General features: G+C 36.1%; 1 long non-coding RNA gene across 1 annotated transcript in view; it reads right to left on the bottom strand.

Moving 5' to 3' along the window:
• The window catches only part of LOC108544663 (uncharacterized), a 46,539-nt gene extending 30,170 nt beyond the window's left edge, over positions 1 to 16,369 (bottom strand). Inside the window, exons 1-2 of the long non-coding RNA XR_001889922.1 lie at positions 16,239 to 16,369; positions 9,951 to 10,111 (exon numbers count right to left, since the gene is read on the bottom strand). This is a non-coding gene — a long non-coding RNA (uncharacterized LOC108544663). The remainder of the gene's footprint in view (positions 1 to 9,950; positions 10,112 to 16,238) is intronic.
• Positions 16,370 to 16,863: the final 494 nt, after the last annotated feature.

A 16,863-nucleotide genomic window follows, 5' to 3' on the forward strand; every position in this document is an offset into this window, starting at 1 on the left:
TAGCTTACAATTTGAGATGAGATTTAGGTGGGGACACGGAGCCAAACCTCCTTGGTTAGCTGTATTCTTAGGTATTTCATTTTCTGTGTTGCTATTGTAAGAGGGATTGTGTTCCTAATTTTACTCTCAGCTGGGATTTTGTTGGTATATAAGAATGCTACAATTTTTTTTTTCTTTTTTTTTTGAGATGGAGTCTCACTCTGTTGCCAGGCTGGAGTGCAATGGTGCGATCTCTGCTCACTGCAACCTCTGCCTCCTGGGTTCAAGCAATTCTCCTGCCTCAGATTCCTGAGTAGCTGGGACTACAGGAGCGCACCACCATACCAGCTAATTTTTGTATTTTTAGTAGAAATGGGGTTTCACCATGTTGGCCAAGATGGTCTCTATCTCTTGATCTCGTGATCCGCCTGCCTCGGCCTCCCAAAGTGCTGGGATTATAGACATGAGCCACTGTGGAATGCTACTAATTTTTGTTCATTGATCCTGTATCCTGAAACTTTGCTAAAGTTATCAGTTGTGGGGACATTTTGTTGGAGTCTTTAGGGTTTTCTAGGTACAGAAACACATTATCAGTGAAGAGAGATAGTTTGACTTATTTTTCTTTTTCTTATTTGAACAACCTTTATTTTTTACTCTTGCCTGATTGCTCTGGCTAGGACTTCCAGTATTATATTGAATAGGAGTGGCAAGAATGGGCATCCTTGTCTTGTTTCAATTCTCAAGAAACATGTACAGATGCCTCCTCCTCTAGTTTCTGTAGAATTGCTATCAGTTCTTCTCATATGTCTGTTAAAATTCAGCTGTGACTTTATGTGGTCTAGGGTTTTTTGTTTGTTCGTTTTTGATTGGTAGCTCTCTTATTACTGATCCAGTTTCAGAAATCGATATTTGTTTATTCAGGGTTTCAATCTCTTTCTGACTTAATCTTGGAAGACTGTGTGCTTCCATATCATGCTTCACAAAATTAGGAAAAACTATTCTAAAATCACATGGAACTGAAAAGAGCCCAAATATATATATATATATATATAAAAAATCCTAAGCAAAAGGAACAAAGCTGGAGACATCACACTATTTTATTTCAAACTGTGCTATAAAGCTACAGTAATCAAAACAGCATAGTGCTGGTGGAAAAAAGACACATACACCAATGGAACAGAATAGAAAACTCAGAAATAAACCTACACACCTACAACCATCTGATTTTTGACAAGGCTGATGAAAACCAGCGATGGCAAAAGGACTCCCTATTAAATAAATATAGTGCTGGGATAACTGGCTAACTATATGCAGGAGATTGAAGCTGGACCCCTACCTTTCACCATATACAAAAAGTATCTAAAAATGGATCAATTTTTTAAAGGTAAGACCTTTAACTAAAAGTCCTAAAAGACAACCTAGGAAATCCTCTTCTTGACATTGGCCTTGGCAAATAATTTTTGGTTAAGTCCCCAGAAGCAATTGTAACAAAAACAGAAATGGACAAGTGGGACCTAAGTAAATTAAAGAGCTTCTGCACAGCAAAAGAACCTATTAACAGAGTAAACAGACAACCTATAGAATGGGAGAATATATTAACAAACTATGTATTCGATAAAGGTCTAATATTCAGAATCCACTGGGAACTTACACAAATCAACAAGCAAAAACCAAATAACCCAATTAAAAAACAGGAAAAGGACATTAACACATATTTCTTAAAAGAAGACATAGAAGTGGCTAACAAACGTGAAAAAATGTTCAACTTCACTAATCATCAGAGAAATGCAAATCAAAACCACAACGAGATAACATCTCACACTCGTCAGAATGGCTAATATTAAAAAAATCAAAAAGCTGGCAAGGTTGTGGCAAGAGGGGAACACTTATACACTGTTGGAGGGAATTTCAATTAGTCCAGCCACTCTGGAAAACAGCCTGGAGATTTCTGAAAGAACTTGTAACAGAGCTACCATCAGACTCAGCAATCCCATTACTGGGTATATACCAAGAGGAAAATAAATCATTCTACTAAAAAGACACATGTACTCATATGTTCATCCCTGTGCTGTTTGTAATAGCAAAGGCATGGAATCAACTGAGGTGCCCATCAGTAGTAGACTGGATAAAGAAAATGTGGTACATACATACTATGGAATACTACAGAGCCATAAAAAAGAATGAATCATGTCCTTTGCAGCAACATGGATGCAGTTGCAGGCTATAATCCAACCAAATTAATGCAGGAGCAGAAAAATAAATACCACATCTTCTCACTTATAAGTGGAGCTAAACATTGAGCACGCATGGACATAAATATGGGAACAATAGCTTCTGTGGACTACTAGAGGGGTTGGGAGGGAGGGAGCAGGGCGTGTGTTGAAAACTGTATGGTAGGCCGGGCACAGCGGCTCATGCCTATAATCCCAGCACTTTGGGAGGCTGAGATGGGCAGATCACGAGGTCAGGAGTTCGAGGCCAGCCTGACCAACATAGCGAAATCCCGTCTCTACTAGAAACACAAAGAATTAACCTGGCATGGTGGTGTGCACCTGTAATTCCAGCTACTCGAGAGGCTGAGGCAGGAGAATCGCTTGAACCTGGGAGACAGAGGTTTCAGTGAGCTGAGATCGCACCACTGCACTCCAGCCTGGGCAACAGTGTGAGACTCCATCTCAAAAGAAAAAAAAGGAAAAAGGAAAAGAAAACTGTAAGGTACTATGCTTATGACCTAGGTGATGGTATCTGTACATCATGCAACATTCCTATGTAACAAACCTGCACATGGACCCCCGTTTCTACAATAAAAGCTGAAATTAAATAAACAAATACACTTTTCCCTGAGTAAGACTGAAAACCTTGGACATTATATATAAAATAAACATAAGATGACTCTGAAAACTGAATTGAAAAAGGCATGCTGCCTAGAGGCTTTAGGACTAAAGGCCAGTTCTCTATTTTTCCTTTTGTTTCACATATCTCATATTTGGAACTGAAGAAGTTGGTAAACTGGAAATACCAGTGGATGCAGACAGAAAAAGCTCCAATAAAAGTCTGTTCTTGCTCAGGAAGGGTCAGTCTAACAAGACTGGAAGCTATAGACAATAACTGCTCTACATCAGCCAAAACACAGCAGAAAAAACTGTGGTCCCACCCTACTCGTACCAATAAAGGCTGAGCTAGGAGACTAAACCTCCACCCACTCTAGGCTGCAATGATGCACCTCAAATTCCTTGCCAAAATGGTATAGGGAGCTGAGACTTTAATTCTCCTCTTCCCCTCAAGCAGTAACGAACTCTCTCCCTTAACCTGTTCTGTACTCCTGCCCTATGAGATCAGTAGAGATCACTTGGAAAGCCTACTGTGCCTTAATGAGGTACGAGGGCAGTCTCCCTGATATGGTTTGGGTGTGTCCCCACACAAATCTTACCTTGAATTGTAGCTTCCATAATTCCCATGGCTTGTGGGAGCGACCCAGTGGGAAGTAATTGAATTATGGTGTGGGGTCCTTCTCGTGAGGTTCTCATGATAGTGAGTAAGTCTCATGAGATCTGATGATCTTATAAGGGGAAACCCCTTTCACTGGGTTCTCATTCTCTCTGACTTCCTACCACGCAAGACATGCCTTTCACCTTCTGCTATGATTGTGAGACCCCCCCAGCCATGTGGAACTGAGTCCATTACACCTCTTTTTCCTTATAAATTACCCAGTCTCAGGTATGTCTTTATTAGCAGCATGAAAATGGACTAATACACTGGCTCCTAGCCAGATCTTTCCATCCTTTTCTTCCCATCCCTGTGGTGTTAGTAATGAAGCACTCTAACCTTTCATCCAGGAATATAACAGTGGAAATAAAAACAAACCCAAAGCAAGTGGAAGAAAATAAAAAAAGAAAGGAAATTATTTAATAAAGAGTGGAAATAAATGAAATTGAAGGAAAAACAGTAGAGAACTATTCATGAAATAAAGAACTCATTGTTTGCAAAGGTTAACAAAGTTGAAACCTCTAGTAAGTCAAAGAAAAAAGAGAGACAAAACAAGTTGCCAATATCAGGAATGAGATGGGAACATCACTATGATTCTGTGGACATCAAATGAATAACCAGGGAACACTACAAAAATTCTATACATATAGGCTTGACAAGTTAGATAAAATGAACTAATTCCTCAAAAAATGCAAACTACCGTAACTTATCAAACATGAAATTCAAAATGAAAGTAACCCTGTAACAAGGAAATCAGATTTGTAATTGATAAAGCAATTTTCAAGCCCAGATGGTTTCACAGGAGAATTCTACCAAATGTTTAAAGAATTGTTAACACCACTACTATACAATTTCTTCCAGAAAATAAAAGAGAAGAGAATACTTCTCAATTCATTTTTGAAGCTAGTATCCCCAGTACAAAAGTAGAAAACTAGACACTAATATCCCTCATGAATATAAATGCAAAGCTCCTTAATAAAATACAGTTATGTGATGCACAGCAATGTTTCAGTCAACGCAGACTGCATATGCGATGGTAATCCCATAAGTAATCCCATAAGAAATAGTATCAGAGTTTTACTTTACCTTTTCTATGTTTCAATACACCAATACTTAGCAATGTGCTATAACTGCCTACAGTATTCAGTACAGTAACATGCTGTACAGGTTTGTGACCTAGGAGCAATAGGCTATACCATATAGCCTAGATGTGTAGTAGACTTGATTATCTAGTTGTGTAAATATGCTCTCTGATGTTTGCACAACAAAATCACCTAATGACACATTTTTCAGAATATATGTCTGTCACTAAGTGACATATGACTGTATCAGCAATTGAAATTCACCATCGTATAAAAGAAGTTATACACTATGACTAAGTGGAGTTTATCTCAGTGATGCAAAGCTAGTTCAATATCCAAAAGTCAATCAATATAATCTTTACCATATTAAGAGGTAAAAAGGAAAAATCACATAATCTTGGCAATTGGTTCTTAAGAAGGATTTGACAAAATTTAATATCCATTTGTGATGAAAACTCTGAGAATTCTGGAAATGAGGCTGAACTTCCCAGACTCGATAAATAGCATCTACAAAATACCTTCAGTTAACCTTATACTTAATGGTTGAACACTGCTTTCTCCCAAAGTTGTGAAACAAGGACGTCTGCTCTCACCACTCTTATTTCACAAAGTACTAGATGTTCTAGACGCATAATTTTAAAAAATTAAAACACAGATCAGAAATAAAGAAATAAGACTGCCCCACTGGCCAGTGGCATGATTGTCTACCTAGAAAATTCCAAAGAAGCTACCAAAAAAAACATCTTATAAACCTGATAATTAAGTTCAGCATGTTGAGTGTAAGTTAAATATACAACAAACAATTGTATTTCTAAATACTACTAATGAATATGTGGACATCAAAATTAAAAATACAGTACCATGTAAATTCACTCAAAATAAAGTGATTAAGTGTAAATCTAATAAAACACAAAACTTGTATGAAGAAGACTGCAAAACATTGACAGCAGAAATCAAGAAAATCTCAACAAACAGAGGGAGGTACTGTGTTTGTGCATTGGGAAAATCAAAGCAGTATAGATGTCAATTCTCAAACTAACATGCAGGTTTAATCCAATTCCTATCAATATTCCAGCAATACTTTTTGTAGATATAAGTAATACTTTTATAAGTCTATATGGAAAGTAAAAAAAAAAAAAAAAACTAGACTAGGTACAGCAATTTTGAAAATAAGAATAAAAATATAATTCTTATTCTCATATTCTTCTTATTATAATGCCACAATAATCCAAGCCTGTGTGGTGTTGGTGGAGGGACAGTCACATCGATCAATGGACCAGAATAGGGAACTCAGAAATAGACACATACAAATATGCCCAAGCAATTTTTGAAAAGGGTGCAAGAGCAATTTAATGGAGGAAAGATAGCCTTTTCAATAAATGATGCTAGGGCAATTGAACATCCATAGGGCAAAAAATAAACCTTGAGCTGAGTCTCATGCCTTATATAAAAATTAGCTCAAAATAGATCATGGACTTTGATGTAGCATATAAAACTACACAATGTTTAAAATAAAACGTAGGAGAAAGTATTCAGGATGCAGGCTTAAGACAAAGTTGTTAGGCTTGACACCTAAAGCAAAATCTATAAAGCTAAAAATGAATAAATGTTTCTTCTTCAAAATTATAAATTTTACCTATGAAAGACTCTTTAAGCAGATGAAAATACAAGGTACAGATTGTGAGAAAATATTTGCAAACCAGATATTCATTATCTAGAATATGTAAATAACTCTTAAAAGTCAGCAATAAACTAAAATACAACAAAAAATCCATTGAAAAAATGGTAGAAAGATATGGAAAGATATTTCACTGAAAAGGACACACATATGACAAATAAAGATATGCAGAAATGTTCAACATCATTAACCATTAGGGAATTGCAAAGTAAACCCACAATGACAAAAGAGTAAGAAGCCAAGCCCCAAACTGGGAAAAAATATTTGCAAAATATACATTTGATAAAGGACTGCTATTCAGAATATACAAAGGAGGCCAGGCACGGTGACTCATGCCTATAATCCCAGCATTTTGGGAGGCCAAGGTGGGTGGATCACTTGAGGTCAGGGGTTCTAGACCAACCTGGCCATCATGGTAAAACCTCATCTCTACTAAAAATACAAAAAACGAGCCCGGCATGGTGGCACCTGCCTGTAGTCCCAGCTACTTGGAAGGCTGAGGCAGGAGAATCACTTGAACCTGGAAGGCAGAGGTTGCAGTGAGCTGAGACTGCACCACTGCATTCCAGCCTAGTCAACAGAATGAGACTCCATATCAAAGCAAAGAAGCAAACAAATAAATAAGAACAAAGGGGGGAAAAACAAACAAAAAACACAAAATTTACAAGGGAATCTTAAAACTTAACAACAAGAAAATGAACAATCTGATTTAAAAATGGGCAAAATGGGCACAGTGGCTCACGCCTGTAATCCCAGCATTTTGGGAGGCCGAGATGGGTGGCTCACCTGAGGTCAGGAGTCCAACACCAGCCTGGCCAACATGGTGAAACCCCATCTCTACTAAAATACAAAAATAGCTGGACGTGGTGGCGTGCATCTGTACTCCCAGCTATTCGGGAGGCTGAGGCAGGAGAATTGCTTGAACCAAGAGACAGAGCTGTGTAGTGAACTGAGATCATGCCACTGCACTCCAGCTTGGGCAACAAGAGTGAAACTAGAAAAAAAAAAGAAAGAAAGAAAGAAAGAAAGAAAGAAAGAAAGAAAGAAAGAAAGAAAGAAAGAAAGAAAGAAAGAAAAGAAAAGGGCAAAAGACTGCAGCCTGAGCAAACTCTTAACAAATAAGATATACAGATAGCATATGACAAGATGTTCAATATGTGTCATAGAAAATTACAAATTAAAATAATGAGATATCACTATAAACATATTGAAATGGCCAAAATTCAAATCAGTGACAACACCAAATGCTGGCGAGGATGTAGAGCAATTAGAATTCTAATTCATTGCTGATAGGAGTGCAAAATAATTTAGTCACTTTGGAAGACTGACAGTCTCTTAGGAAACTAAACATACTCTTAACATATGATACAGAAATTGTGTTCCTTGGTATTTACCCAAATGAATAACAAAACTATGTCCACACACAAATCTGTACTTGCATTTTTTATAGCAGCTTTATCAATAATTGTCAGAACTTGGAAGCAACCATATCTCTCAGTAGGTGAATGAATAAATAAATCATGGTACATCCAGAGAGTGGAATATTACTCAGCACTAAAAAGAAATGGGCTGTCAAGGCCAGACAAGACATAGAGGAAACCTAAATGCATGTTAGTAAGCAAAAGGAGCCAACTTGAAAGAGTTATATACTGTGTGATTCCAATTATAAGACATTCTGGAGAAATCATAACTATGGAGACAGTATAAAGATCAGTGGCTGACAAGGGTTAGGAGGTAGGGAGAAAGAATAAACAGCACACAGAGGATTTTTAGGGCAGTGAAGTTATAAAGTATGATAATGCATGTCATTATATTTGTGTTACCACACCTTTGTACACCAATGGTGAATGCATGTTATACTTTTGTTACTATACCTTTTCTCAACACCAAGAGTAAACCTAATGTAAACTACGGACTCTGGGTGATAATGATGTGTCAATGTAGGTTCATTGACTATAACAAATATATCACTGTGGTGTAGAATATCAATAGTGGTGGCGGTTGTACACGTGTGGGGACAGGAGATATTTGGAAATTCTCTGTACTTTCTTCTCATTTTCTCTGTGAACCTAAAACAACTCTAAGAAATAAAGTTTATTAATATAAAAAAATACAAGATATCATATAAGCTTTTCAGAATGACTAAAATATAAAAGAGTGACAAGACCAAATGTTAACAAGGCTTCAGAGAAACTGGATAATTCATATATTGCTGGTGGGAATATAAAATGGTACAGACACTGTGGAAAACAGTTTGGCAGTTAAAGAACTAAGCATGCAACTACCACATTAACTGTCGATTACACTCCTGGGCATTTATCTCAGAGAAATGAAGACTTATGTTCACACAAAAACTTGTGCATAAATGTTGACAGCAGTTGTATTTATAATCTTCCTACACTGGAAATTATCCAGACATCCTTTAACAGGTGATTGATTAAACAAACAGCGGAACATCCATACCATGGGATATTACTCATCAATAAAAAGGAAGGAAATATGAATACATGCCACAATCTGGATGATTCTCCACATAATTTTGCTGGATGAAAACATCCTAAAAAGTAACATCTTTTATGATTTTGTTTATATAACATTGAAATGGCAAAATTACAAAATAGAGAATACATTAATGGTTGACAATATAAGGAGAGGGTAGAGGTAGGAGGAAGTGGATGTGGTTATATTTGGCAGCATGAGGGATCCTTGTGGTGATAGAAATATTCTGTATCTTAATACTGTCAATGTCAACATCCTGGTTGTGATATTGTACTGTAGTTCTGCAGAATGTTATCACTGGAGAAAACTGGGGGTAGAATCTTCTGTATTATTTCTTACAATTGCATATGACTACACAATTACCTCAAAATAAATAATTTCACTAAAAAGCAACCTGGATTCTGAAGACATATAAAGCGAAAAATGTTTCACAACTAAGAATCTTAATAGTAAAAGGCATCAGAGCATCTGAATCAACAAACTTAGAGGAATCAAAGTTGATGAGAGATCACAACAGACTCCATTTCAGACATTTCCCCCTCTACTAGAATACTTCTCAATTAATTCTTTAAAGAATATTTAAGTTAAAGTCATCAAGTTTCTACCTTTGTGACTTTCATGCTCAGCTGAATTGATTTTGAGGCTTATCTCCATGTATTTAATCAAGGCTATTTTGCGTACATTTCCGTAATTCTTCACATTGAGGAAAGAAGGTTTTACTAGATATTTAATGTAGAGAGGAAGAGCATTCTTTATAGGTCATTTCAAGGAATATATTTGCTTTTCACATAAATTATTCAGGTACTTGTATTGAAAAGATTCTACTTTTTTCCTTAAATGTACATAACTCAGGCATAGAAACAGGCACAATTTTCCTTTTATTTTATTTTCGGTTATTAGCTTTCCTAACTTTTTGGGAACAACTGAATTCAGGCTTGATTACAAGGCAGAAAGATGCTAAAAGAACTCATGACGTCTTGAGAAATCTAGGAAGTGCCATCAATACTGTTTTTACTTGTCTATCTTTACTTATCTCAACCAATATTATTTTGAGCTGAACCAAGGTTAAAATGTAATTATGTTAAAGATTTGGAAGTTATTGAACATTTGTAGGGTCCACTCTCATTTTCCCCTTTCCATTTGGCCAGTGATAAGCTTATTAAGAGCAATTACTGTAGTTTGGTGATTCAACTGGTGGCTGGTCAGAAGTGATCGCCATGACTCACCTGTAAGCTTCTTCTGACATTTTCCTCCAATTTTACTTGGATATGATATGACGAAGATGAAACAACAAAGCTATAATAAAACAGAAGGTAGCTGGCTCTTCTAGTGTCCAAATCTGCACAATGTGTCTGTTGGTTTCTGAGAATATTTGCTTCCATATTACCTCAGAAGTCAAAAATTGAGTTACGCACATTGACCACATGGAACCAGTAGCAGTATTACAGGTTCCTAAAGAACCTACAATAAATGTCTGTATTTCAATTGGAAATATTAAATGTTGAAAAAGTTATTTTCCTTATAAGCTAAGAGTTCTATTTTGCAAAACAACCATGTATTTTTTCCCCTCTGTTTTGGTTTGTTTTTACATCAAGGCCTTTATCAGAGCTTTTGATGTATCAGTATGTAGAATGTTTAAATAAGTGAGTGGATTGTTTGAAAAACATGTCAAGACTGGACAAAAAGGTGGGTGAATTTGGAAATGTCTTCTTAGGAAAATCATTGTTCATGCTGACATCACAAATTGTCATGTTCCTAATATATAGCTATACACAGACACAGGGCCCAAATATATCAATTTTTGAACTATATGCTTTATGTTTTAAGGTGTCATTTCTTACAACAGTTATTATCATAAAGACAAAACATATGATTCTATCCTTGCCCTCGCAAGTGTGTCCTGTTTACAGAATTAGTATGTTCTACGACAAGATCTATTGAAATATATTGTTTATTTCTGCTTGCTAGTAGAAGGTTATTTCTTTCAGGAGATACATTAATAGATAGTTTTATGCACAACTATGACAAATAACACAGAGGGTTGATTACCTAAGATAATGCTTATTAAAATGTGAGACCTTTAGATGCAGTCTGGGGGATCCATTTAAAAATAGGACTATATTTATTAGAACTCTATAACCTTAAATTTGTAAGGAACTCAAAATTGTCTTTGAAGCAGAGTGATTTAAATATTGGATATATTTGAATATAGCAATAAGTGCAGAAGCCCAAATATATGCTTCAGTTGTTCACTAAATTAATATCTAAACTTTAAAACAAACAGGTTATAAAGATACGTAGACAAATTAGAGTTATTTTGTAAAGAAAAGAGAAATCCGAGCGACATCAATTGATCTCAAATAAATTGGTGATATAAGTAGTTTCTTCTTCCTTTAAGGAAATGAAGAATACCATATAATTTGTCATCCAAACTGGGATATGTTTGAAAGCGAAATAGGCCTATTAGTAAATAAACAGGCATAAAGGCATAAAGTCAAAATAGGCATAAAGCAGGATATGTAGTTACCCGAAGAATTATTTCCTCATTTATTAATTCAACAGACACTTTGCTAAGTCATTAGGTAAAAAAATGAAGAAGATAAATTCCTGTCCTCAAGATTAAGACCATGTGGGTGAAACATATATGCTTTTACTAGGAACTAAGATAGCTTTTACTAAGAACTAAGATAAAACTCTTTGTAAGGAGCACAAAAGAAAGGTTTCTATCTCTTAAACATGATGGGAAAAGATACTGTTAAGCCATTAAAAATCTATAGAGTTGAGAATAACACTCTTACTTCCGTTTGACAGCTGGGGAAACTGAGGCTCATGCTACTCAGCAGGCTAATAGCAGATTTGAGGCTAAAGCATATGGCTCCTTGAGTTTCCATCTATAACTTTTCATTGCACTATGTTATTCTTATGGGAATTGCCAGAAAGAAAAGATATGAAATGCTAGATATTTGGTTTACATTTCTCTGAGTATGAAGGATAGCACGAAACTTATTTGTGATTTATTTTCCTTGCAATGAGAGAGAAGGACTAAATGGCCAAACTTAGTCACTTGTAACGTGCCTTTTAAAGCTTTGAGATATCATTTTTTTTCCTTTGGAAGATGCTAACACAAATTTTTCTTGTGAGTGGAATCTCATGACAAGGGGAATTGCAATTTGCATACTGCATTACACTGAGTAACTGAGTCTTTCACTATACTGCATTAGAAGTCGAATTTTATTATATACAATATAGCAAAAGCAGATTCAACTGTGTATACTTAACTGAAGTCCGTTATGAAAATATTTCTCAGAACGTGTTTTATTATATCTTAGAAACCTACTTGCTAGCAGGATGTTGTGCTAGCCCATAATATCTGTGGTGAGCGTGCCATTATGTAGGAATACACTCACTTAGGCACACATAAAGTCATCAAGCTATTCTACTATTCATTATCCACTGCTACTCATTTCATTATTTGTTTAGTTAGCTCTTTTTTTAACTCAATTCATAATATAACCATTAAATCAGTCAAACCGACACTAATACCTGAACCCTGTTTTCAGTATCACTTCTTGTTGTGATTTTAGTATAAAAATATTAAGTCTTGGAGATGGCTTATCAGTTCAGTGTGTTTATTTGGAAGATAAAATTTTGAAAATAAAAAATGGTAATTATAAAAAAGTAATAAAATGTACTTTCTTTGAAGTAGAAAGCACAGCACTTAGACAAGACAATCGCCTACGTTCTCTGACAGGTGGATATCACATTAGAAGAAAATGATAAGATTTAGTAGAATGAAGAATAACTTCCCCTTGACAGTGCCCTGACCCTTGACCTGTGGCCTGACCCTGTTGGCTTCACTAACACAGGGCAATTGTCACAGGTGTAGGATAAAAGACATTTCTGTAGAAGCTACCAACAGTTAGAGATCTATTTCTTTTGATGATCACAATGTGCTGCTGGGATAAAACTGTAAATTCTGACCTTCTCTAAGCTATAAGGACATAAAAATTTACTCGCAAGAAAGCAAAATTCTAAATACAAGGAGCTTTCTTTATTGTTTGGCTGGAAGAGCACTATGTAACAGAGAAGGTACATGCACTGGGGCAAAATGATGGCACTTGTTATTGTCATTACCCTGAAAACATGCTTCAAACATAATTGTGACACGGATCTAATAAAGAATACTCCATTTATCCCTGCATTTTTATAGTTATTAGTAAACTCTTACCATGTCATACCCTGGAAGTTTGTCCTATTCTGAAATGATTCTTTTGATTTATATGGTAATCACCATTTAAAAAATCAGTTATTTGACTTTTATTTAAATTTTCTGAAAGTGGTAGCTTTGAGAGTACTTACGGATGATGTGGTAACAATTGTGATTTCTCATGAAAGTTAATGCCTCCTGCTGTAAGGAAATTTATTGTATACTCCTTTTTAAGTAACACAAGCAAGAAATTCAGAAAATACAGTGAAGCACAATGAGTGATGTGAATCCATGTTACAAGAGAAGAATATTGCAAGGGAAAAACAAATGACTGTGACATCCATTAAAGTGGGTAAATCCATGATTGAAAAGGAAAAAATACCTGCAGAAGAATGAATTTTACAGGTAAAATGAAAATGACTTCACAATTCATTAAAATAAAGCCAAAGCAGCAACCTGATAGTGTTTCTCAAAGTTTTATCATGAAGGAAATGGAGTCAAGTTTTTGAACACTTGACACGATAAAGTGATGTATTTCACTATTCTGTTTAGGGGTTGAGGGGGATGTAACACAAGAATCATCCAAATGTTTGCCACTTAATGTGAAAAAACCATAACAATTTCCTTGCCATAATAGATTTCCAGGACCCGATTGCTATTCAAAACTGTGTGAAAGGCATAAATTACTTTTAAATTCATTGACGGTTATTACTCAGGTCATAGGTCTTGCCCTTCAACATTTTTTATCCACGGTATGCTTTGATGACACAACATTGGTATATGTAAGCTTTAGGATACTCAGTCAAGGAAAATACAAAGATTATGTTTATCATAAAGTGATTCTATAGGTAAACTACTTCAACTGGTTTAGTAAAGGTGTAGCTAAATCCATTTGTTTCCAAAATATCACACTTTCTTTTTATTAAATCATGAAAATAAGGGATTATAATCATGTAACTTATTGTCATGCATACTTGCTATAATAATGCCTTCTTCCCAGACTACCATCGTTGCAAATGTGATGAGATCATCAGGTAACAGTGTAGGATATGAAGGCTTAGCATGCTGTGTTGTTAGCACATTAAAAAAAGAAATTGCTGGGATAATTAACAACTACCTATTTGTCTGTGGGATGCATTCATTATGGTTCTACAAATTGGAGGTCTCCAAAATCTGTGCAATAAAATTTACTCTTTGTTCAGGAAGTTCCCCTTGGATTTGGGGAAAATTCTGGTTTGCTGTGTCTATTGTAATTGTGACAGGCAGTTGACATGTCTCATAGTCTAAATGTAGTGGCAAGCAGGGGGTGGTACAATGATGAAAAAACTGCCATTCATTCTTGTGCAAAGGAAAGGTGTTTCTTAGCATATTCCAACCTATGTTCAGACTGGAGTTGGGTCTTTGGGGTTGAAGGTCAAATCTGTGAGGTCAAAGCTATTTCTTGTCAATCTTCGTTCACTAATGACACATGAATTGGAAATTAGAACAAAGTAAGTAAAACGAATAGCCAGAAGGTGAGTGTCTGTTTTATTACTCAGAAGAGCTGGGAAATCTGGCCAATTGTTGCCCTATGTGGCTTGAATGACAGTTGTTAAGTTGAAAAAGGGACAGTGTGATGGGAATGCCACTTTAAATCTCAATTACCTCCTCCACTCCAATCAGCTTGGTAGAGCTTTAATGAAGTGCAATTCTCTGTCCTTTTCCTCATACTTCTATCTCTAGAATAAGCCTCACATTCAAGTTTGACAGCAGTACAATCAGTTTTCCATTCATCACTGGCCCTGTTTTAACCCTGCTGAAAAAGGGCCTAATGTACGTGGCAGTGATGGCAATTAGGCAGAAAAGTAATATTAGAAACAGACAAAAGCCTGAGTCTTTTAGCATTACAGGTGTTTTTTCCAGCCCATTCTAGACATAAAGGAATAGGCAGTGTTGTTAAGTTCCCTTCTTCAGTCTTCTCTTAAGCTGAAAGTCCAACGATTTCAAGATTCAATTAATTAGAGACATGGAGAGCCAAAGTACAAGGTAAAAGCTAAGTTCTTTCTAACTGAAGACACACTTAGTAATTGGCCCCTTATTCAAATGGATATCTTCTGGGTGTATGTTTAATAAGGTTGATAAAAACTCGTCATTTCCTCATTAGGATAGCACATGAATACACTCTGTATGTAGAAAAGAAATCTTAAAGAGAACAAACAGGAAAATATCAATCTGTTAAATATAGGAATGTAAAACATAAAAATTCAAAAGCCTGAGAACTATAACTTTGCAGGATGGTGCGGGGGGGGTGGGGTGGGTATGTTAAATGCATTGTGTGTGTGTGTCTGCACGCGCGAATGAATGAGTGTGTAAGCTGAGAATTTTTTTTTAAGACAAATCTTGGCTCTTCAATCAGTTTATCTAGGAATGTAAAATATTTAAGCAGTTGAGTTTTATAACCTGGATCAACGGTGTTTACTATGACTTAAAAAAAAAAAACACAAAGATGGATGACACATTTAAATGGCTTTCTCATATAGAAACAAAAGCAAGGTTTCCAAATCTATACATTTGTGTCTGCATGTGTAAGTATCCACATAATAACCATGCGTGTATCTTTACACAGAAAAGTCACATACATGTGTTTAGGTACCCACAATGTATTCTTTTATCTAATTCTATTTGTAAGTGTGTCCATACAATGTGTGAAATCTTAGGAAAAAGAAAAGTTCATATATTTTTGCGCGTGCATTTAATTGTTATGTATGTTTTCCTAACGGTTCTTTTTATGCCAATTTAAAAAATGTCAGCCAGGTTGGGGTGTTTTTTTGTTTTGTTTTGTTTGATAGATTCCACAGGAACATGTGGCATCGGTGTAAGGATCTTGTTTAAGAGAATGGAGGCTTGGAGAAAAAAAAAAAAAAAAAACACAGATGCAGCAATTAGGCGGCTCTTGCTGCTCATTGGGGAGGTGACACAAGTGGGTGATAGTGGCTTTCACCTCTCACACTCCCTTCTCTCCTGCCTGATTCCTAGAACAATCCCTGTCAGAAACACTCTTTGAAAAAGGCTGCATTAGACAATGGCTCTTCACCCTTATTTTACGCTTTAAGTAGTGGAGCAGAATGCTGTAAGGGGCTGAAAACAAGGCGTAATCTGAGAAAGACGCGCAGGCATTGTTATAACTGTGAAAACCAGAAGAGCCCCTTTCAGAGCCGTGACTGAAAGTGCTCGGAAGACCTTTAGTCCTTTGCACTCTCCCAATCACCAATTAGACAAACATTAACATCAATTAAGCTGTTATACGGCACAGGTTCCATATAATTACCTTAATGGGTTGACGCTTTCTTTAGCAGCAATTTCTTAAACAAACTTCATCTTTTGTGCAACAGGCTAAGAAAATTTTCAGCAGGGAGCATTTCCTTTTGTCAAGTTTTCTAAAGAGACAGCTGAATTGTTCTATTTAACAACAAACACCTTCACTAAGGACCCTCGTCTTGTCCCCGTTCCCACCACATTTGACTACTAGGCTCAAAGCTTATTAACCATCAGAGACAAAAAAACGGACTGGCCAGGGGAGCCCAGACACATGCAGGGCGGGCAGTACACAAAGGACCAGTGAGTCTGGCACCGGTTTGCAAGCAGACCCTCGGAGAAAGCACCAATTGAATTAGTTGCCTATTTAGTATCCAAAGCGCCAGATCCGTCCTTACCAAAAGCACAAAGAAAATGAAATAGAAAAACAGGATCTTGCTCATAAAACAAGACAAATCTGTCTAATTTATTTTGTACCAGTAAGTGCTAATTAAATGCAAGCTACTCAGATTCTTCCTGTTCCTGCCTCACCTAATTCGCTTAGAATCACGACAATGCCAGTCTGATTTTTCCCCCTGTTTAACAAACATTCATTTGAAATGTACTCAAATACAGCTATAAAAATACAACCCTTATAT

Source organism: Rhinopithecus bieti, unplaced genomic scaffold (genome assembly GCF_001698545.2).
Source record: "Rhinopithecus bieti isolate Rb0 unplaced genomic scaffold, ASM169854v2 scaffold_21703, whole genome shotgun sequence".
Lineage (NCBI taxonomy): Eukaryota > Metazoa > Chordata > Mammalia > Primates > Cercopithecidae > Rhinopithecus > Rhinopithecus bieti.